Source organism: Bombina bombina, chromosome 1 (assembly GCF_027579735.1).
Source record: "Bombina bombina isolate aBomBom1 chromosome 1, aBomBom1.pri, whole genome shotgun sequence".
In the NCBI taxonomy this organism is placed as follows: domain Eukaryota; kingdom Metazoa; phylum Chordata; class Amphibia; order Anura; family Bombinatoridae; genus Bombina; species Bombina bombina.
This window is the reverse complement of record NC_069499.1, coordinates 1,559,063,852-1,559,090,872: the sequence shown is the minus strand read 5'-3', so window position 1 is coordinate 1,559,090,872 and position 27,021 is coordinate 1,559,063,852. Positions and strand designations below refer to the sequence as shown.

The window sequence follows — 27,021 nt, the reverse complement described above, 5'->3', positions numbered from 1 at the left end:
CTTACAGTGCAGAGCTTAGGCCTTTCTGCATGTCCGAAGGGTACATGACCCCTTATGAGCTGAAAAACATTGTACACTTTTTCTCTCCATCCATCAAACTGATGTCTGACAAGATGAGGTAAATAATATTAACGTGGGTGTCAAAGAATGACAAGGTTGCACACTTAAATCCTCATTCAAGAAAAAGCGTTTATTCAATCTTAATGTCAGTCGTTAAACAGACTCCCCTAACCCTCACAAGTGCAAAAAACATGTGATAACATACAATAAATGACAACAGTTACAGCAACATTCAAAGTAAAGAGCCTTATGTCCCTTTAAATCCGTGAACCAAGAGCAAAATTTAAGTGAGCACTTAGTGTTAAAACACGCTCACATAGCTTCCATACAGCCAAAACTGCAACATTTCTCTTATTTATATCCAATTGACATTTGCAATTTACAATGAGGAGAGGAAAAGAAACAATGTTGCATATAGCAGTCCTCGGTTAAATCACAGACCAGAAGAACACCATTTGTATCACTTCGAGCACTTAGTGTATAAAACACGCTCGAGCACAGCTGTAGATGGTGAAACACTATTCAGTGTAAGACAAACAGTACTCGCATTGCATTAAATCTCAATATTTTCTCACCGCTCATACTTCATGGAGGACCGACATTAAAGCAACGGACCAATACTCTTATAACATGAGACGTATTTTCAAAGTGTATCCTTGCTGTCGGTTACTGTCTCCAAATATGGCAGGCGAGGAAGCAAGCTGCGTTAGTGTCGGCTCCTGGTTTGAAGTTGCCGGTTAGGTGAGCGCCAGCTGGAAATACAAACACATAAACACACAAAGACACACAAGCACACACACACACAAACTCATGTTATTTACCTCTACCTGGTAAAGACATCTATTTACTAGAAGAAAGAAGTGTACACTATTTCTCAGGTGGATCATGTACCCTACTAGATGCCGGGGATCATCAGAGCCACCAGAGGTTCTACTGGTCAGGGGGTAAGTGTGTGCTCTGCTGCTGGTAATGTGTTAAATCACTGCAGTACAGGCCAGGTACTGGCTATAGAGGGTTTACTGGGTCTGTCTGCATTCTGTATGGAACTGGGGATTAAAGCGCAGCACTGTATGTAATACTGATATAGTCACCAATATTTAAAAAAATACCATAATCAAAACACACATACACAATTATAAACACACACTGGCTTACATGCACACATGCACACATGCACACATACACACATACACACATGCACACATGCACACATGCACACATGCACACATGCACACATGCACACATACACACATGCACACATGCACACATGCACACATGCACACATGCACACATACACACATACACACATGCACACATACACACATACACACATACACACATACACACATGCACACATGCACACATAAACACATCCACACATGTACACATGCACACATACACACATGCACACATGCACACATGCACACATACACACATACACACATGCACACATGCACACATGCACACATAAACACATACACACATACACACATACACACATGCACACATGCACACATGCACACATGCACACATACACACATACACACATACACACATACACACATACACACATACACACATGCACACATAAACACATCCACACATGTACACATGCACACATGCACACATGCACACATGCACACATAAACACATGCACACATACACACATGCACACATGCACACATAAACACATCCACACATGCACACATGCACACATACACACATACACAAATGCACACATGCACACATGCACACATCCACACATCCACACATCCACACATGCACACATGCACACATGCACACATGCACACATAAACACATACACACATACACACATGCACACATACACACATACACACATGCACACATACACACATGCACACATGCACACATAAACACATCCACACATGTACACATGCACACATACACACATACACACATGCACACATGCACACATAAACACATCCACACATCCACACATGCACACATACACACATGCACACATAAACACATCCACACATCCACACATGTACACATACACACATGCACACATGCACACATGCACACATAAACACATCCACACATCCACACATGTACACATACACACATGCACACATGCACACATGCACACATGCACACATCCACACATCCACACATCCACACATGTACACATACACACATGCACACATACACACATGCACACATGCACACATCCACACATCCACACATCCACACATGCACACATGCACACATGCACACATGCACACATAAACACATACACACATACACACATGCACACATACACACATACACACATGCACACATACACACATGCACACATGCACACATAAACACATCCACACATGTACACATGCACACATACACATACACACATGCACACATGCACACATAAACACATCCACACATCCACACATGCACACATACACACATGCACACATAAACACATCCACACATCCACACATGTACACATACACACATGCACACATGCACACATGCACACATAAACACATCCACACATCCACACATGTACACATACACACATGCACACATACACACATGCACACATGCACACATGCACACATCCACACATCCACACATCCACACATCCACACATGTACACATGCACACATACACACATGCACACATGCACACATGCACACATGCACACATGCACACATCCACACATCCACACATCCACACATGCACACATACACACATACACACATGCACACACTTACAAACCAACAAACACACAGACACAAATACACTTACTGACCCACATGCACAGTCACTGATACACACATACCCATAGACATAAATACACACATTGACTATTCCACAGGCATACACACACATACAGACACAAATACACTGATCCACAGGCACACACACACACACATATACACAGACCTAAAGTCACACAAGCACATACACATACACACACACACACAGACCCAGAGTTGCACAAGCACATACACACACACACAGACCCAGAGTCACACAAGCACATACATAAAACACACAGACCCAGAGTCACACAAGCACATACACACACACACTGACACAGAGTCACACAAGCACATACACACACAGACAGACCCAGAGTCACACTAACACATGCACACACACAGACCCAGTGTCACACAAGCACATACACACACACAGACCCAGAGTCACACAAGCAAATAAACACAAGCACATACACACACACACAGACCCAGAGTCACACAAGCACATACACACAGACCCATAGTCACACAATCACATACACACATAGACCCAGAGTCACACAAGCACATACACACAGACCCAGAGTCACACAACCACATACACACACAGACCCAGAGTCACACAAGCACACACACAGACCCAGAGTCACACAACCACACACACAGACCCAGAGTCACACAACCACACACACAGACCCAGAGTCACACAAGCACACACACAGACCCAGAGTCACACAACCACACACACAGACGCAGAGTCACACAAGCACACACAGACCCAGAATCACACAAGCACATACACACACAGACCCAGAGTCACATTAGCACATACACACACACAGACCTAGAGTCACACTAACACATACACACAGACCCAGACTCACACAAGCACATACACACACATACCCAGAGTCACACAAGCACATATACACACACACAGACCCAGAGTCACACAAGCACATACACACAAACCCAGAGTCACACAAGCAGTGGCGTCACTAGGGGGGGGGGCGGGGGGGGCGGGCCGCACCCGGGTGACACCCTCCAGGGGGTGACACCAAAAAAAAAAAAAAAAAAAAATTTTTTTTTTTTTTTTTTTTTTTTTTAAATTTTATTGAAATTCAAAGAAATACAATGTTGAGATGCATAGATTTTTTTTTTATTAGAGGGGCTGGCATTTGTGAACATTGGTGGGACTGGGGAAGTTGTAGACACACAATTTTTTTGCCCCTTGAGCCAGTGCTGCAATTTCAACAAATAGTTTTCCCGGCTGCTTTTGCTTGTTTGTACTTTGCTTCTCCCCTGCCCAATTTCGCTATGAATGTTGTGGGCATGCCGTGGGGCTTGCAAAGTTGCGCTGCTAGCCTAAACCTGCCTGCCTATCTGTGCTCACTGCTCAGTGACATGTGGAGCAGTGGAGTCACTCACTGCTGTGCTGTCTCTCTAAACGGGAACTGGCAAATCATGAGGGGATGCCTGGCACCTGACCGCATGACTGTTTGACACTGTCTTTAAAATGAAGGAGCCAAGTATGATGCCCACCAGACCATTACGGTTATGGTACACTAAGTGCACACTGAACAGGTAGGAGGGCGGGCGGGGGTCTGGGGGGTGGGCAGAGTGCAGAGGTGATTGGCCATAAGAAGCGGTAGGCACGCGGCCCGGGGCTGTGCACTGACAGGCTTGGAACAGAGTCAGAGAGCAGAATTTTCATAGTTTGCACCTAAAACTTTTCTTTAGTGATTTATTTTTAGAGTGCTCTGTTTATCTTTCATTTGATGGTCTGCTGAGCCAGGGAGCAGCTCTAGGCATGAGCTTTATAATTAATGCAGTGCAGTTTACATATTTTGTAAGTGTGTGTCTGAGTTTTTGTGTGTGTGTGTGTCTCAGTGTTTTTGTGTGTGTGTTTTTGTGTGTGTGTCTGAGTGTGTTTCCGAGTGTTTGTGTGTGCATCTGAGTATGTTTTTAAGTGTGTCTGAGTGTTTGTATGTGTGTGTGCCTGTGTTTTTGTGTGTGTCTGCTTTCTGGGGGGGGGGGGGTGACACCATAACTTACCGCACCGGGTGACACCAACCCTAGTGACGCCACTGCACACAAGCACATACACACACAGACACAGAGTCCCACAAGCACATACACATACAGACCCAGAGTCACACAAGCACATACACACACAGACCCAGAGTCACACAAGCACATACACACACATAGACCCAGAGTCACACAAACACATAGACACACAGACCCAGAGTCACACAAGCACATACACACACAGACCCAGAGTCATGCAAACACATACACACACAGACCCAGAGTCACAGAAGCACATACACATACAGACCCAGAGTCACACAAGCACATACACACACAGACCCAGTCACACAAACACATACACACAGACCTAGAGTCACACAAACACATACAAACACACAGACCCAGAGTCACACAAACACAAACACAGACCCAGATTCACACAAACACATATACACACACAGACCCAGAGTCATGCAAACACATACACACACAGACCCAGAGTCACAGAAGCACATACACATACAGACCCAGAGTCACACAAACACATATACACACAGACCCAGAGTCACACAAACACACACAGACAGACCCAGAGTCACACAAACACATATACACACAGACCCAGAGTCACACAAGCACATACACACACAGACCCAGAGTCACACAAACACATATACACACAGACCCAGAGTCACACAAGCACATACACACACAGACCCAGAGTCACACAAGCACATACACACACACAGACCCAGAGTCACACAAGCACATACACACACACAGACAGGGGCGGAATGAGACCAATTAGGGCCCTGGGCAAAAATTAGCGAAGGGCCCCACACTGTCTCACACTGACCCAAATGTATTAAAATGTATGCAAATGAACATTGTGGCTTCCCTGAACTACGACTTAGGCCCCCCAACCTCCAGGACCAGGACCCCCAATGTCAAGGGCCAGAGACAGGGCCCCCAACCTCTAGGGCTAAACCCCATACTCCATGGCCCTCACAGTGACAGACCTCTAACAGCCCCCCCCCCCTCCACTCTAGGACCCCAGCAACAAACCCCACATCCAGGCACAAGGCCCCCATACTGTGGCTTTGGCCCCCACTAAACCCACACTTAACTGCTTAGTAACTGATAGGGCTGCTGTCTGCCCCAGCTTAAGCAGCACACCAGGAGCAATGGAAATGCCATTTGTGGGTCCCCTGACATCCTGGGCCCTCGGTCCAGGTCCTATTTGCCCGGCTGATCAGTCCACCCCTGCACACAGACCCAGAGTCACACAAGCACACACACACACAGACCCAGAGTCACACAAGCACACGCACACACACACAGACCCAGAGTCACACAAGCACATACACACACACACAGACCCAGAGACATACAAGCACATACACACACACACACAGACCCAAAGTCACACAAGCACATACACACACACACACAGACCCAGAGTCACACAAACACATATACACACACAGACCCAGAGTCACACAAGCACATAAACACACAGACCCAGAGTAACACAAACACACACACACAGACCCAGAGTCACACAAACACATATACACACACAGACCCAGAGTCACACAAGCACATAAACACACAGACCCAGAGTAACACAAGCACATACACGCACAGACCCAGAGTCACACAAACACATATACACACACAGACCCAGACTCACACAAGCACATACACACACACAGACCCAGAGTCACACAAGCACATACACACACACAGACCCAGAGTCACACAAGCACATATACACACACAGACCCAGAGTCACATAAGCAAATACACACACAGACCCAGAGTCACACAAGCACATACACACACAGACCCAGAGTCACACAATACCCAGACCCAGAGTCACACAAACACACACACAGACCCAGAGTCACACAAGCACATACACACACACATACGCAGACCCAGAGTCACACAAGCACATACACACAAACAGACCCAGAGTCACACAAGCACATACACACACAGACCCAGAGTCATGCAAACACATACATACACAGACCCAGAGTCACAGAAGCACATACACATACAGACCCAGAGTCACACAAGCACATACACACACAGACCCAGAGTCACACAAACACATACACACACAGAACAACTAGGAATACTAATTGTACAAAGAGATACGCTTAGAATTAGAAAAGAATACCACATAAACAATTATTTCTTTGACTCCAAATGATCATATGAGTATGAAAATTACTCTATTAGTTTAAAATGTTCCATTACATTCATACTTTAATCCTTTATTGTTTAAACTAGGAACAAACATTCACACAGAAATAGCCTGAAAGGTTAAAAACACTTAAACCCAGGAGAGTATATAGTAAACACTGTTCTATGTTTTCTACCTGATGCCCACAGATTTATAATAAAGGATAAGCTAAGCCCTTACAATCCGAGGGCTATTTTACTTTTAAATAGTTATATTCTAAGGTAAATGGTAGGCACCAGGATTAAACGAATATATAGATAGTTTCAGATTCTATTGTTCACTAGGCAAGCAGTTAAAAGAGCGACAGACAGGAGAGAACTAGCTTCTCCTGCTGGACCCCTGATGCGCGTTTCACAGAACGCTTCCTCAGAGGGGGTGCGGGCCGCTGCTATTCGGCGTTATTTATGTTGGTGGTTGTCCCACCTCAAGCCCCTGATTTGGTATGTACCCATGTGGTACCTGCTCTGCCTGTAAATATGTTTTGAAAACAAAAACAATAACTAAAAAAACAGGACAAGTATATAACCTCCAAGCACATTTCTCATGTACCACTATAGGAGTAATATATGTACTCTATTGCTCTTGCCAAATGGCATATGTTGGCATGACGACAAGGGAGATAAAAACACGCATCTTGGAACATGTGTATAACATCAAATATGCCCAAAGAGACAAAGATAAAGGCAAAAAAATCACCTCTGTGGCCAAACATTTCTTATCACACCACAGTGGTTCACCTAAAGATCTAAAATACACTGTGATCCAAAAAGCATCTCTTGGCATAAGAGGTGGCAACATTGAAAAGGCTTTATTAAAAATGGAGTGCAAATGGATATACCTTCTAAATGCGGTAAAACCATTTGGCATGAATGACTTTAACAACTTTTTTGTATATATCTAACCCCTAAGTTAAAAATACATAGTATCGCTATTATCTAAAACAGTGTTCTTAGTATTATATACTCACCCAACCTTTATATTTTTGGGGGGAAAATACACATCAATGTTATCCTTAAAACAACCTATATAAGGAATTTACTGTTACACATTTCGTCTGATACAATACCCATCATAAATGTATAATACAGAGGATATGATTTAAATAATGTGAAATAAGGGATTTAATAACCATGTACCCTCACCGTATCCGAATAAACAGCCAAATAACACACCAATCAAAACAGCATTAATTACCATTAAGAGTCACGGTCTTTCTTCTACAACCGGCTCTCATAATTTGTCACTCACCTAATCTTAATATCATTTTTCCCACATTATTTGTTTGATTAGAGGTTCAGTATTGGTCCCAAGAGACTGCATAATGTAAATAAGCTTTCACAGTTAAACACTAACAAGTCCTCACTAACACTCAACATATGTATGTTGTTCTCTCTCACTCTCCCCCTCTCACTATAATAATGAATTATTTCTCACTCGTACTTATGAACATTAATAATTCAAATATATTATTTTCACGTTCAATTCCCTACTGTCAATGACACTAAAGACCTATAGTCTCACTTAGTTGAGAATACCACACATTCCCCCCTCTTCCAGTATATACCAACCACTTCAACATAGTTATTCACATTCACTATATACTGCTATCAAGTATATATCCTAATTGGGGTTTTTTTCTCTCACCATTTTACCATTCTCTTAGTAAATTTTTTTCTTTACACATCACATTTTTTGTGTTATATTCTATTACTTCGTGTCACCTAGCACTGTAGTTACTCGGTAATAATAACCCATACTTGGGATCTGAAATAAGAATTTAAAGTCTAGATCAAATTTTATCAACTTTTATTTACTGATCTTAATTTCTCTGTATGTATGGAGATGAAAATATAAAAGTTTGACCCAAAGCAAAACAGCAGGATATGTCTGATCCTACTGTCAGTTCAACAGTTTAATATATATTGGTAGTTATAAATAAAGTCAATGCAACACAGTGCTAAACTTAGCACATAACTTTATGGTGTCGGTGTACTCACTTACGGGGCTCACCATTATTACTTACGATTCCCTTCAGTACAATACACACAGGCAATGTAAAATTACGTTACCTCACCAAGAACAGTTACTACTCGGAATTATTTCACAATTCCATTTATAAAAATGGTAAGACAGTATCTTATAAGGTGGTCAATTGTTCAAGGGTCAACCTATGTGTCAGAACGCACTATATGCATATTTTAATAATAATGATCAAGTAGCAGCTAAACTATAGTCTGCTCCTTATTCCTCTAACAGTATGCAGCAATTTGTCTCACAACCTTTGAATAATCTTGATATATTCCGTAATGCGCCCGCTTACGAATCTCACATTTTATGTATTTGATCTATAGACTAAGAACTCAATTATGCTATTGCGGTACGATATAACAAATCACTAACTAGTAGTGATATGGTATGATACATAATAATGCTTAAGCCTTCATGCCTTATTAACAATCCGCAGCGATCACCCAATCATTACCACAGAACATACACACCCCTTGTTTACTTGGTACTGATTGGCCTTCTAACAACATCGCATACGCCCCCTTACTTACACTCCCTCCACTCGTTACGCAATACCGGATGTCACTGTCTATTCATATTACCGACAGAATGAGCATCCAATCAAAACCATTAGAAATCGAGAGGGACAACAAATCAGGGGCTTGAGGTGGGACAACCACCAACATAAATAACGCCGAATAGCAGCGGCCCGCACCCCCTCTGAGGAAGCGTTCTGTGAAACGCGCGTCAGGGGTCCAGCAGGAGAAGCTAGTTCTCTCCTGTCTGTCGCTCTTTTAACTGCTTGCCTAGTGAACAATAGAACCTGAAACTATCTATATATTCGTTTAATCCTGGTGCCTACCATTTACCTTAGAATATAACTATTTAAAAGTAAAATAGCCCTCGGATTGTAAGGGCTTAGCTTATCCGTTATTATAAATCTGTGGGCATCAGGTAGAAAACATAGAACAGTGTTTACTATATACTCTCCTGGGTTTAAGTGTTTTTAACCTTTCAGGCTATTTCTGTGTGAATGTTTGTTCCTAGTTTAAACAATAAAGGATTAAAGTATGAATGTAATGGAACATTTTAAACTAATAGAGTAATTTTCATACTCATATGATCATTTGGAGTCAAAGAAATAATTGTTTATGTGGTATTCTTTTCTAATTCTAAGCGTATCTCTTTGTACAATTAGTATTCCTAGTTGTTTAGTTCTACCCTCTAAGAATCCACATTAGATGTGCACCACAACTATTATAAGTAACTACTAAGTATTGGTATACTATATACCCTCTGTGACTTACAAAATAGGTACTACATCTAATTACTGACTAACTCCTACTATCCCCTACCACATTTTTCAAAACATACACACACAGACCCAGAGTCTCACAAACACATACACACACACAGACCCAGAGTCACACAAACACATATACACACACAGACCCAGAGTCATGCAAACACATACACACACAGACCCAGAGTCACAGAAGCATATACACATACAGACCCAGAGTCACACAAACACATACACACACAGACCCAGAGTCACACAAGCACACACACACAGACCCAGAGTCACACAAGCACACAAACACAGACCCAGAGTCACACAAGCACACGCACACACACACAGACCAAGAGTCACACAAGCACATACACACACACACAGACCCAGAGTCATACAAGCACATACACACACACACACACACACAGACCCAGAGTCACACAAACACATATACACACACAGACCCAGAGTCACACAAGCACATACACACACAGACCCAAAGTCACACAAGCATATACACATACACACACAGAGTCACACAAGCACATACACACACACAGACCCAGAGTCACACAAGCACATACACACACACAAACCCAGAGTCACACAAGCACATACACACACAGACCCAGAGTCACACAAGCAAACACACACACAGAGACACACAAGCACACACACACACAAACCCAGATTCACTCAAGCACATACAAACACAGACCCAGAGTCACACAAGCACATACACATACCGACTCAGAGTTACACAAACACAGACCCAGAGTCACACAAACACATACACACACAAGCACACACACACACAAACTCAGATTCACAGAAGCACATACACACACAAACCCAGAGTAACACAAGCACATATACATACAGACCCAGAGTCACACAAACACAAACCCAGAGTCACACAAACACATACACACACAAGCACACACACACACAAACTCAGATTCACAGAAGCACATACACACACAAACCCAGAGTAACACAAGCACATACACACACAGACCCAGAGTCACACATGCACATACACACAAACAGACCCAGAGTCACACAAGCACATGCACACACAGACCCAGAGTCACACAAGCACACACACACACACAGACCCAGAGTCACACAAACACATACACACACAGAGACACACAAGCACATACACACACAAACTCAGAGTCACAGAAGCACATACACACACAAACCCAGAGTAACAAAAGCACATACAGACACAGACCCAGAGTCACACAAGCACATACACACACACACACAGACCCAGAGTAACACAAGCACATACACACACAGACCCAGAGTCTCACAAGCACATACACACACACAGACCCAGAGTCACACAGGCATATACACAGACCCAGGGTCACCCAAGCACATACACACACACAGACCCTGAGTCACACAAGTACATACACACATACAGAGACACACAAGCACACACACAAGCACACACACACAAACTCAGAGTCACAGAAGCACATACACACAAACTCAGAGTCACACAATCACATACACACACAGACCCAGAGTCCCACAAACACATACACACACAGAGACACACAAGCACACACACACACACACACACACACACACTCAGAGTCACAGAAGCACATACACACACACACAAACCCAGAGTCACACAAGCACATACACACACAAACCCAGAGTCCCACAAGCACATACACACACAGACCCAGAGTCACACAAAAACATACACACACAGAGTCTCACAAGTACATACACATACACAGACCCAGAGTCACACAAGCACATACACACACAGACCCAGAGTCACACAAACACATATACACACAAGCACATACACACAGACCCAGAGTCACACAAACACATATACACACACACACACACACACACAGACCCAGAGTCACACAAACACATATACACAGACTCACACAAGCACATACACACACACACCCAGAGTCACACACCCACATACACACAGACCCAGAGTCACACAAACACATATACACACACAGACCCAGAATCACACAAGCACATACACACACACAGACCGAGTCACACAAACACATATACACACACAGACACAGACTCACACAAGCACATACACAGACACACACACACACAGACCCAGAGTCACACAAGCACATACACACAGACCCAGATTTACACAAGCACATACACACACACACAGACCCAGAGTCACACAAGCACATACACACAAAGACCCAGAGTCACACAAGCACATACACACACAGACCCAGAGTCACAATACACATACAGACCCAGGGTCACACAAAAACATACACACACAGAGTCTCACAAGCACATACACGCACACAGACCCAGAGTCACACAAACACATGCACACACACAGACCTAGAGTCACACAAACACATACACACACAGAGTCTCACAAGCACATACAGACACAGAGACACACAAGCACACACACACACAAACTCAGAGTCACAGAAGCACATACATACACACACACACACAAACCCAGAATCACACAAGCACATACACGAACAGAGAGAGAGTCACACAAACACATACACACACAGAGACACACAAGCACACACACACAAACTCAGAGTCACACAAGCACATACACACACAAACCCATAGTCACACAAGCACATACCCTCGGTCCAGGTCCTATTTGCTCGGCTGATCAGTCCGCCCCATCCCACAGACCCAGAGTCACACAAGCACATGCACACACACACAGACCCAGAGTCACACAAGCACATACACACAGACCCAGAGTCACACAAGCACATGCACACACACACAGACCCAGAGTCACACAAGCACATATACACAGACCCAGAGTCACACAAGCACATACACACACAGACCCAAAGTCACACAAGCACATACACATACACACACAGAGTCACACAAGCACATACACACACACAGACCCAGAGTCACACAAGCACATACACACACACAAACACAGTCACACAAGCACATACACTCACACAGACCCAGAGTCACTCAAGCACATACACACACAGACCCAGAGTCACACAAGCAAACACACACACAGAGACACACAAGCACACACACACACAAACCCACATTCACTCAAGCACATACAAACACAGACCCAGAGTCACACAAGCACATACACATACCGACTCAGAGTTACACAAACACATATTCACACAGAGTCTCACAAGCACATACACACACACAGACCCAGAGTCACACAGGCATATACACAGACCCAGAGTCACCCAAGCACATACACACACACAGATCCAGAGTCACACAAACACATACACACACAGAGACACACAAGCACACACACACACAAACTCAGAGTCACAGAAGCACAAACACACACAAACCCAGAGTAACAAAAGCACATACACACACAGACCCAGAGTGACACAAGCACATACACACACACAGACCCAGAGTAACACAAGCACATACACACACAGACCCAGAGTCTCACAAGCACATACACACACACAGACCCAGAGTCACACAGGCATATACACAGACCCAGGGTCACCCAAGCACATACACACACACACATACACACACAAACCCAGAGTAACACAAGCACATACACACACAGACCCAGAGTCACACATGCACATACACACAAACAGACCCAGAGTCACACAAGCACATACACACACAGACCCAGAGTCACACAAGCACACACACACACACAGACCCAGAGTCACACAAACACATACACACACAGAGACACACAAGCACACACACACACAAACTCAGAGTCACAGAAGCACATACACACACAAACCCAGAGTAACAAAAGCACATACACACACAGACCCAGAGTGACACAAGCACATACACACACACAGACCCAGAGTAACACAAGCACATACACACACAGACCCAGAGTCTCACAAGCACATACACACACACAGACCCAGAGTCACACAGGCATATACACAGACCCAGGGTCACCCAAGCACATACACACACACAGACCCTGAGTCACACAAGCACATACACACACAGACCCAGAGTCACAATACACATACAGACCCAGAGTCACACAAAAACATACACACACAGAGTCTCACAAGCACATACACACACGCAGACCCAGAGTCACACAAACACATGCACACACACAGACCTAGAGTCACACAAACACATACACACACAGAGTCTCACAAGCACATACAGACACAGAGACACACAAGCACACACACACACACACACAAACTCAGATTCACAGAAGCACATACATACACACACACACACAAACCCAGAGTCACACAAGCACATACACGAACAGACAGAGAGTCACACAAACACATACACACACAGAGACACACAAGCACACACACACACACACACAAACTCAGAGTCACACAAGCACATACACACACACAGACCCAGAGTCACACAAGCACATACACACACACAAACCCAGAGTCACACAAGCACATGCACTCACACAGACCCAGAGTCACACAAGCACATACACACACAGACCCAGAGTCACACAAGCAAACACACACACAGAGACACACAAGCACACACACACACAAACCCAGATTCACTCAAGCACATACAAACACAGACCCAGAGTCACACAAGCACATACACATACCGACTCAGAGTTACACAAACACAGACCCAGAGTCACACAAACACATACACACACAAGCACACACACACACAAACTCAGATTCACAGAAGCACATACACACACAAACCCAGAGTAACACAAGCACATATACATACAGACCCAGAGTCACACAAACACAGACCCAGAGTCACACAAACACATACACACACAAGCACACACACACACAAACTCAGATTCACAGAAGCACATACACACACAAACCCAGAGTAACACAAGCACATACACACACAGACCCAGAGTCACACAAGCACATACACACACACACCCAGAGTCACACAAGCACACACAAACACACAGACCCAGAGTCACACAAACACATACACACACAGAGACACACAAGCACACACACACACAAACTCAGAGTCACAGAAGCACATACACACAAACCCAGAGTAACACAAGCACATACACACACAGACCCAGAGTCACACATGCACATACACACAAACAGACCCAGAGTCACACAAGCACATACACACAAACAGACCCAGAGTCACACAAGCACATACACACACAGACCCAGAGTCACACAAGCACATACACACACAGACCCAGAGTCACACAAGCACATACACACACAGACCCAGAGTCACACAAACACATACACACACAGAGACACACAAGCACACACACACACAAACTCAGAGTCACAGAAGCACATACACACACAAACCCAGAGTAACACAAGCACATACACACACAGACCCAGAGTCACACATGCACATACACACAAACAGACCCAGAGTCACACAAGCACATACACACACAGACCCAGAGTCACACAAGCACACACACACAGACCCAGAGTCACACAAACACATACACACACAGAGACACACAAGCACACACACACACAAACTCAGAGTCACAGAAGCACATACACACACAAACCCAGAGTAACAAAAGCACATACACACACAGACCCAGAGTGACACAAGCACATACACACACACAGACCCAGAGTAACACAAGCACATACACACACAGACCCAGAGTCACCCAAGCACATACACACACACAGACCCTGAGTCACACAAGCACATACACACACAGACTCAGAGTCACAATACACATACAGACCCAGAGTCACACAAAAACATACACACACAGAGTCTCACAAGCACATACACACACACACAGACCCAGAATCACACAAACACATGCACACACACAGACCTAGAGTCACACAAACACATACACACACAGAGTCTCACAAGCACATACAGACACAGAGACACACAAGCACACACACACACACAAACTCAGATTCACAGAAGCACATACATACACACACACACACAAACCCAGAGTCACACAAGCACATACACGAACAGACAGAGAGTCACACAAACACATACACACACAGAGACACACAAGCACACACACACACACACACACACACACACACAAACTCAGAGTCACACAAGCACATACACACACAAACCCATAGTCACACAAGCACATACCCTCGGTCCAGGTCCTATTTGCTCGGCTGATCAGTCCGCCCCATCCCACAGACCCAGAGTCACACAAGCACACGCGCACACACACAGACCCAGAGTCACACAAGCACATACACACAGACCCAGAGTCACACAAGCACATACACACACAGACCCAAAGTCACACAAGCATATACACATACACACACAGAGTCACACAAGCACATACACACACACAGACCCAGAGTCACACAAGCACATACACACACACAAACCCAGAGTCACACAAGCACATACACACACAGACCCAGAGTCACACAAGCAAACACACACACAGAGACACACAAGAACATCACACACACACAAACCCAGATTCACTCAAGCACATACAAACACAGACCCAGAGTCACACAAGCACATACACATACCGACTCAGAGTTACACAAACACAGACCCAGAGTCACACAAACACATACACACACAAGCACACACACACACAAACTCAGATTCACAGAAGCACATACACACACAAACCCAGAGTAACACAAGCACATATACATACAGACCCAGAGTCACACAAACACAGACCCAGAGTCACACAAACACATACACACACAAGCACACACACACACAAACTCAGATTCACAGAAGCACATACACACACAAACCCAGAGTAACACAAGCACATACACACACAGACCCAGAGTCACACATGCACATACACACAAACAGACCCAGAGTCACACAAGCACATGCACACACAGACCCAGAGTCACACAAGCACACACACACACAGAGACACACAAGCACACACACACACACAAACTCAGAGTCACAGAAGCACATACACACACAAACCCAGAGTAACAAAAGCACATACAGACACAGACCCAGAGTCACACAAGCACATACACACACACAGACCCAGAGTAACACAAGCACATACACACACAGACCCAGAGTCTCACAAGCACATACACACACACAGACCCAGAGTCACACAGGCATATACACAGACCCAGGGTCACCCAAGCACATACACACACACAGACCCTGAGTCACACAAGTACATACACACATACAGAGACACACAAGCACACACACAAGCACACACACACAAACTCAGAGTCACAGAAGCACATACACACAAACTCAGAGTCACACAATCACATACACACACAGACCCAGAGTCCCACAAACACATACACACACAGAGACACACAAGCACACACACACACACACACACACACACACACACTCAGAGTCACAGAAGCACATACACACACACACAAACCCAGAGTCACACAAGCACATACACACACAAACCCAGAGTCCCACAAGCACATACACACACAGACCCAGAGTCACACAAGCACATACACACACAGAGTCTCACAAGTACATACACATACACAGACCCAGAGTCACACAAGCACATACACACACAGACCCAGAGTCACACAAACACATATACACACAAGCACATACACACAGACCCAGAGTCACACAAACACATATACACACACACACACACACACACAGACCCAGAGTCACACAAACACATATACACAGACTCACACAAGCACATACACACACACACCCAGAGTCACACACGCACATACACACAGACCCAGAGTCACACAAACACATATACACACACAGACCCAGACTCACACAAGCACATACACACACACAGACCGAGTCACACAAACACATATACACACACAGACACAGACTCACACAAGCACATACACACAAACAGACCCAGAGTCACACAAGCACATACACACACAGACCCAGAGTCACACATGCACATACACACAAACAGACCCAGAGTCACACAAGCACATACACACACAGACCCAGAGTCACACAAGCACACACACACAGACCCAGAGTCACACAAACACATACACACACAGAGACACACAAGCACACACACACACACACAAACTCAGAGTCACAGAAGCACATACACACACAAACCCAGAGTAACAAAAGCACATACACACACAGACCCAGAGTGACACAAGCACATACACACACACAGACCCAGAGTAACACAAGCACATACACACACAGACCCAGAGTCACCCAAGCACATACACACACACAGACCCTGAGTCACACAAGCACATACACACACAGACTCAGAGTCACAATACACATACAGACCCAGAGTCACACAAAAACATACACACACAGAGTCTCACAAGCACATACACACACACAGACCCAGAATCACACAAACACATGCACACACACAGACCTAGAGTCACACAAACACATACACACACAGAGTCTCACAAGCACATACAGACACAGAGACACACAAGCACACACACACACAAACTCAGATTCACAGAAGCACATACATACACACACACACACAAACCCAGAGTCACACAAGCACATACACGAACAGACAGAGAGTCACACAAACACATACACACACAGAGACACACAAGCACACACACACACACACACACACACAAACTCAGAGTCACACAAGCACATACACACACAAACCCATAGTCACACAAGCACATACCCTCGGTCCAGGTCCTATTTGCTCGGCTGATCAGTCCGCCCCATCCCACAGACCCAGAGTCACACAAGCACACGCGCACACACACAGACCCAGAGTCACACAAGCACATACACACAGACCCAGAGTCACACAAGCACATACACACACAGACCCAAAGTCACACAAGCATATACACATACACACACAGAGTCACACAAGCACATACACACACACAGACCCAGAGTCACACAAGCACATACACACACACAAACCCAGAGTCACACAAGCACATACACACACAGACCCAGAGTCACACAAGCAAACACACACACAGAGACACACAAGAACATCACACACACACAAACCCAGATTCACTCAAGCACATACAAACACAGACCCAGAGTCACACAAGCACATACACATACCGACTCAGAGTTACACAAACACAGACCCAGAGTCACACAAACACATACACACACAAGCACACACACACACAAACTCAGATTCACAGAAGCACATACACACACAAACCCAGAGTAACACAAGCACATACACACACAGACCCAGAGTCACACATGCACATACACACAAACAGACCCAGAGTCACACAAGCACATGCACACACAGACCCAGAGTCACACAAGCACACACACACACAGAGACACACAAGCACACACACACACACAAACAAACTCAGAGTCACAGAAGCACATACACACACAAACCCAGAGTAACAAAAGCACATACAGACACAGACCCAGAGTCACACAAGCACATACACACACACAGACCCAGAGTAACACAAGCACATACACACACAGACCCAGAGTCTCACAAGCACATACACACACACAGACCCAGAGTCACACAGGCATATACACAGACCCAGGGTCACCCAAGCACATACACACACACAGACCCTGAGTCACACAAGTACATACACACATACAGAGACACACAAGCACACACACAAGCACACACACACAAACTCAGAGTCACAGAAGCACATACACACAAACTCAGAGTCACACAATCACATACACACACAGACCCAGAGTCCCACAAACACATACACACACAGAGACACACAAGCACACACACACACACACACACACACACACTCAGAGTCACAGAAGCACATACACACACACACAAACCCAGAGTCACACAAGCACATACACACACAAACCCAGAGTCCCACAAGCACATACACACACAGACCCAGAGTCACACAAGCACATACACACACAGAGTCTCACAAGTACATACACATACACAGACCCAGAGTCACACAAGCACATACACACACAGACCCAGAGTCACACAAACACATATACACACAAGCACATACACACAGACCCAGAGTCACACAAACACATATACACACACACACACACACAGACCCAGAGTCACACAAACACATATACACAGACTCACACAAGCACATACACACACACACCCAGAGTCACACACGCACATACACACAGACCCAGAGTCACACAAACACATATACACACACAGACCCAGACTCACACAAGCACATACACACACACAGACCGAGTCACACAAACACATATACACACACAGACACAGACTCACACAAGCACATACACAGACACACACACACACACAGACCCAGAGTCACACAAGCACATACACACAGACCCAGATTTACACAAGCACATACACACACACACAGACCCAGAGTCACACAAGCACATACACACAAAGACCCAGAGTCACACAAGCACATACACACAAAGACCCAGAGTCACACAAGCACATACAGACCCAGGGTCACACAAAAACATACACACACAGAGTCTCACAAGCACATACACGCACACAGACCCAGAGTCACACAAACACATGCACACACACAGACCTAGAGTCTCACAAGCACATACAGACACAGAGACACACAAGCACACACACACACAAACTCAGAGTCACAGAAGCACATACATACACACACACACACAAACCCAGAGTCACACAAGCACATACACGAACAGAGAGAGAGTCACACAAACACATACACACACAGAGACACACAAGCACACACACACAAACTCAGAGTCACCCAAGCACATACACACACAAACCCATAGTCACACAAGCACATACCCTCGGTCCAGGTCCTATTTGCTCGGCTGATCAGTCCGCCCCATCCCACAGACCCAGAGTCACACAAGCACATGCACACACACACAGACCCAGAGTCACACAAGCACATACACACAGACCCAGAGTCACACAAGCACATGCACACACACACAGACCCAGAGTCACACAAGCACATACACACACACAAACACAGTCACACAAGCACCAGGTCCTATTTGCTCGGCTGATCAGTACGCCCCATCCCACAGACCCAGAGTCACACAAGCACATGCACACACACACAGACCCAGAGTCACACAAGCACATACACACAGACCCAGAGTCACACAAGCACATACACACACACAGACCCAGAGTCACACAAGCACATACACACACACAAACACAGTCACACAAGCACATACACTCACACAGACCCAGAGTCACTCAAGCACATACACACACAGACCCAGAGTCACACAAGCAAACACACACACAGAGACACATAAGCACACACACACACAAACCCACATTCACTCAAGCACATACAAACACAGACCCAGAGTCACACAAGCGCATACACATACCGACTCAGAGTTACACAAACACATATTCACACAGAGTCTCACAAGCACATACACACACACAGACCCAGAGTCACACAGGCATATACACAGACCCAGAGTCACCCAAGCACATACACACACACAGATCCAGAGTCACACAAGCACATACACACATACAGACCTAGAGTCTCACAAACACATACACACGCAGAGACACACAAGCACACACACACACACAAACTCAGAGTCACAGAAGCACATACACACACTCAAACCCAGATTCACACAAGCACATACACACACACACACAGACCCAGACTCACACAAGCACATACACACACACAGACCCAGAGTCACACAAGCACATACACACACAGACCCAGAGTTACACAAGCACATACACATACAGACCCAGAGTCACACATACACATACACACACAGAGTTTCACAAGCACATACACACAGACCCAGAGTCACACAAGCACATACACATACACACACAGAGTCTCACAAGCACATACACACACACCGACCCAGAGTCACACAAGCACATACACACAGACCCAGAGTCACACAAGCACATACACACAGAGACCCAGAGTCACACAAACACATACATACACAAAGACCCAGAGTCACACAAGTACATACACACACAGACCTAGAGTCACACAAACACATACACACACACAGACCCAGAGTCACACAAGTACATACACACACAGACCCAGAGTCACACAAGTACATACACACACAGACCTAGAGTCACACAAACACATACACACACACAGACCCAGAGTCACACAAGTACATACACACACAGACCTAGAGTCACACAAACACATACACACACACAGACCCAGAGTCACACAAGTACATACACACAAACCCAGAGTCACACAAGCACATACACACACAGACCCAGAGTCACACAAGCACATACACACACAGACCCAGAGTCACACAAGCACATACACACACACAGACCCAGAGTCTCACAAGCACATACACACACAGACCCAGAGTCACCCAAGCACATACACACACAGAGCCAGAGTCTCACAAGCACATACACTCACACAGACCCAGAGTCACACAGGCATATACACAGACCCAGAGTCACCCAAGCACATACACACACACAAACTCAGAGTCACAGAAGCACATACACACACAAACCCAGAGTCTCACAAGCACATACACACACACAGACCCAGAGTCACACAAGCACATACACACAGACCCAGAGTCACACAAGTACATACACACACAGACCTAGAGTCACACAAACACATACACACACACAGACCCAGAGTCACACAAGTACATACACACACAGACCCAGAGTCACACAAGTACATACACACACAGACCCAGAGTCACGCAAACGCATAAACATACACGCACAGAGTCTCACAAGCACATACACACACAGACCCAGAGTCACACAAGCACATACACACACAGACCCAGAGTCACACAAGCACATACACACACACAGACCCAGAGTCTCACAAGCACATACACACACAGACCCAGAGTCACCCAAGCACATACACACACAGACGACCCAGAGTCTCACAAGCACATACACTCACACAGACCCAGAGTCACACAGGCATATACACAGACCCAGAGTCACCCAAGCACATACACACACACAAACTCAGAGTCACAGAAGCACATACACACACAAACCCAGAGTCACACAAGCACATACACACAGACCCAGAGTCACACAAGCACATGCACACACACACAGACCCAGAGTCACACAAACACATACACACACACACACAGAGTCACACAAGCACATACACACACACAGACCCAGAGTCACACAAACACATACACACACAGAGACACACAAGCACACACACACAAACTCAGAGTCACAGAAGCACATACACACACACAGACCCAGAGTCACACAAACACATACACACAGAGAGACACACAAGCACACACACACAAACCCATAGTCACACAAGCACATACACACACACACAGACCCAGAGTCACACAAGCACATACACACACACAGACCCAGAGTCACACAAGCACATACACACACACACACACCAATTACAGAACTTCTCCAGACTGGCCCCTATTTTGTGGAACTCTCTGTCAGGGTTTTTTCCCTGTTGTGTTTGCCATGTGCTGCTGGCAGCCATTTTACTCACCTTTCTTCCTGACTATGGTGCATTGTGGGGGATGCTGCTCACTTTCTGCACTTCCTTTTATGGCCAGACTGGTGTGCATCATCCATGTGAGACAGGATGCAGTCTCAGAATTGTGATGTCATCACTTATTATTTAAAGGGCCTCTGTTCAGTATGCTTTGCCTTTGCGTTGTCTCAGACCTGTTTGTGAGAGTTCCTGTGTATTACCTGGCTGCCTGACGTTCTTCCTGATCCCTGGCTTGTTCCTGACACTGCTGTTTTCCTTGTTCCTGATTCTGGCTCATCTGACTATTCGCTTTGGCTCCTGACTCGGCTCGTCTGACTACCAGCTCTGGTTTTGACTCCTAGCTTGTTATTTGACTTGTGGACTTTTTATTATTTTTTGCTATTAATAAAGGTGTGATTATTTTTGCACTTCTTGTCTCAGTCTGATTCCTGGCACCCTGACATTACGCAAAGGCCATGAATCCTGATCGTGCTAATAATCCACCTTTACTTGCCATCATTTCCAGGATGAATGAACAGGATCACCGCTTGGATCAATTTGCACTAGCCCTGCAAACCCTGCTGACTCGCACTGCACATTTGGACCAAAGTGTTCCACAAGTTATGGCTGCTCTTGTTTCCGCTGCTGCACCTATGCCTACCAGGAGCATGTCCGGTTCTGCACCTCTACCTCAACGATATGGAGGCAATCCTATTCAGTGTAGAGGGTTTTTGAACCAGGTGGGCATTTACTTTGAGATGTTACCTCAGGTGTTTCCCTCTGACAGAGCTAAGGTGGGATTTCTCATCTCGTTACTCTCTGACACAGCTCTTGCCTGGGCTAAATCCCTTGTAGGAGACTAATAAACCTGTGATTTCAAATTACCCTGAATTTGTGGTCTCCTTTCGAAGGGTATTTGATGTTCCGGCTCGCTCATCCTCTGCTGCTAAACGACTCATGTCCATTCAAAAAGGTACAAGATCTGTTGCTCAGTATGCTATTGAGTTCCATACGCTTGCCGCAGAGGTAGGTTGGAACAATGAAGCCCTTGTTGCCGCCTTCTTTCATGGGCTCTCTGATGCGATTAAAGACGAAGTTGCTGCCAGAGATTTACCAGAGGCTTTGGTGTCTTTTTAATCCTAATTGACATCAGACTCAGAGAGAGGTCCTCTTTCAAGGAGCGCTTGCGGAAGCCTCCTGTTCCGTTGTCTCCTACGTGTTCGTTCTCACCCATGCCTCCCTCTCCTCACATGCCTCCTGGTCCCGAGTCACCAGATACTGCTGAGCCAATGCAGTTGGGATTCACGCATCTCTCCGCGGTGGAGAGGGCCTTTAGGAGGAGGGAGGGGCTCTGCCTTTATTGTGGGTTACAGGGCCACCTTTTGAAGTCTTGTCCTACACGGCCGGGAAACGCTCACACCTAAGCTCCTGTCGGGGGCAGACCTTAGGTGGTTTATCCTCGTCCCCAGAACCACTTAAGGAGAAACCTTTTGTCAAGGTTGTCCTTTCCTGGGTGGACTCCTCCATAGTCACTCAGGCTCTTGTTGACTCCGGTGCTGCGGGCTATTTCATTGACAGTGCTTTTGTATCAAAGCACTCCATTCCTGTTTTGCCTCATTCCGTTCCGCTTGCTATTGAGGCCATTGATGGCAGGCCCCTTCAGCCCACACTCGTTACTCACGAAACTGCTCCGTTGTCCATGGCTGTTTGGGCTCTCCATTTTGAAACCCTCCAGTACCAGGTGATAAACTCTCCGCATTTTCCGGTTGTTCTGGGTTATCCCTGGCTCCAAAAGCACAATCCCAGTCTCGACTGGCGCAGGTCTGAAATTTTGTCATGGTCCACACAATGTATTTCCACTTGTCTTCGGAAACCAGTTAAAGTCTTGTGCACTTCTTCGGTATCTCAATTGCCAGAGAAGTACCGAGAATTCCTAGACATTTTTGACAAGGTGCGTGCCGGTACGTTGCCTCCTCACCGGTCTTATGATTGTGCCATAGACCTGCAACTCGGAGCCATTCCTCCTCGGGGCCGGGTGTACCCTCTGTCTGTTGCAGAGAATTGTGCTATGGAGGAGTATGTTGCCGATGCTCTGTCATGGGGGATCATCCGCAAATCCTGCTCTCCTGCAGGGGCTGGCTTCTTCTTTGTGAAGAAAAAGGGTGGCGAGTTAAGACTGTGTATCGATTATAGGGGTCTTAGTCTTCTTACCATTAAGAATGCTTACCCTATTCCGCTTATTACGGAACTCTTTGACCGCCTCAAGGGAGTTACGGTCTTTACTAAACTTGATTTGAGAGGAGTGTACAATCTCTTTAAGATTAAGGAGGGCCACAAATGGAAAACAGCATTTAACACCAGGAGCGGGCATTATGAGTATCTTGCAATGCCCTTTGGCCTATGTAATGCTCCTGCTGTTTTTCAGGAATTTATTAATGATGTCCTACGAGATATGTTGCAACAGTGTGTTGTGGTGTACTTAGACGACATCCTCATACACTCACCCACACTTGAGGCTCATCGTTCTGATGTTACACGGGTTCTTCAGAGACTACGTGAGAACGGCCTGTTTTGTAAACTCGAGAAATGTGAGTTCCACCAGACTCAAGTAACCTTCCTAGGTTATGTTATCTCCATTGCAGGGTTCTTCATGGATCCTGACAAGTTATTTGCAGTTCTGCAGTGGCCTCGCCCAGTTGGTCTTCGGTCTATTCAACGTTTTTTGGGGTTCGCCAATTACTATAGAAAGTTTATTAAAAACTTTTCTTCCTTGGTCAAACCTATCACAGACATGACCCGTAAAGAGAATGATCCACTCCATTGGTCACCTACTGCCATTAAGGCCTTTGATAGTCTTAAGACTGCCTTTGCTGCCGCTCCAGTTCTGGCTCATCCTAACCCTGCCCTGCCTTTCGTTCTTGAGGTTGATGCGTCTGAGACTGGAGTAGGTGCCCTCTTGTCTCAACGTCCCACGCCTGACAGTTCCTTGCATCCGTGTGGTTTCTTCTCTAAGAAATTGTCTCCAGCGCAGTGCAATTATGAAATTGGCGACAGGGAATTACTGGCCATAATTGTGGCACTTAAGGAATGGAGGCATCTTCTCGAGGGTACTAGCGTGCCAGTGCTCATTCTTACTGACCACAAGAATTTAACTTATCT

The 27,021-nt window shown here is 45.6% G+C and overlaps 1 protein-coding gene across 1 annotated transcript in view; it reads left to right on the top strand.

The window, feature by feature from the left end:
* Positions 1-27,021, top strand: part of LOC128635642 (alpha-N-acetylgalactosaminide alpha-2,6-sialyltransferase 1-like) — a 289,952-nt gene that overhangs the window by 144,979 nt on the left and 117,952 nt on the right. The window lies entirely within an intron of this gene.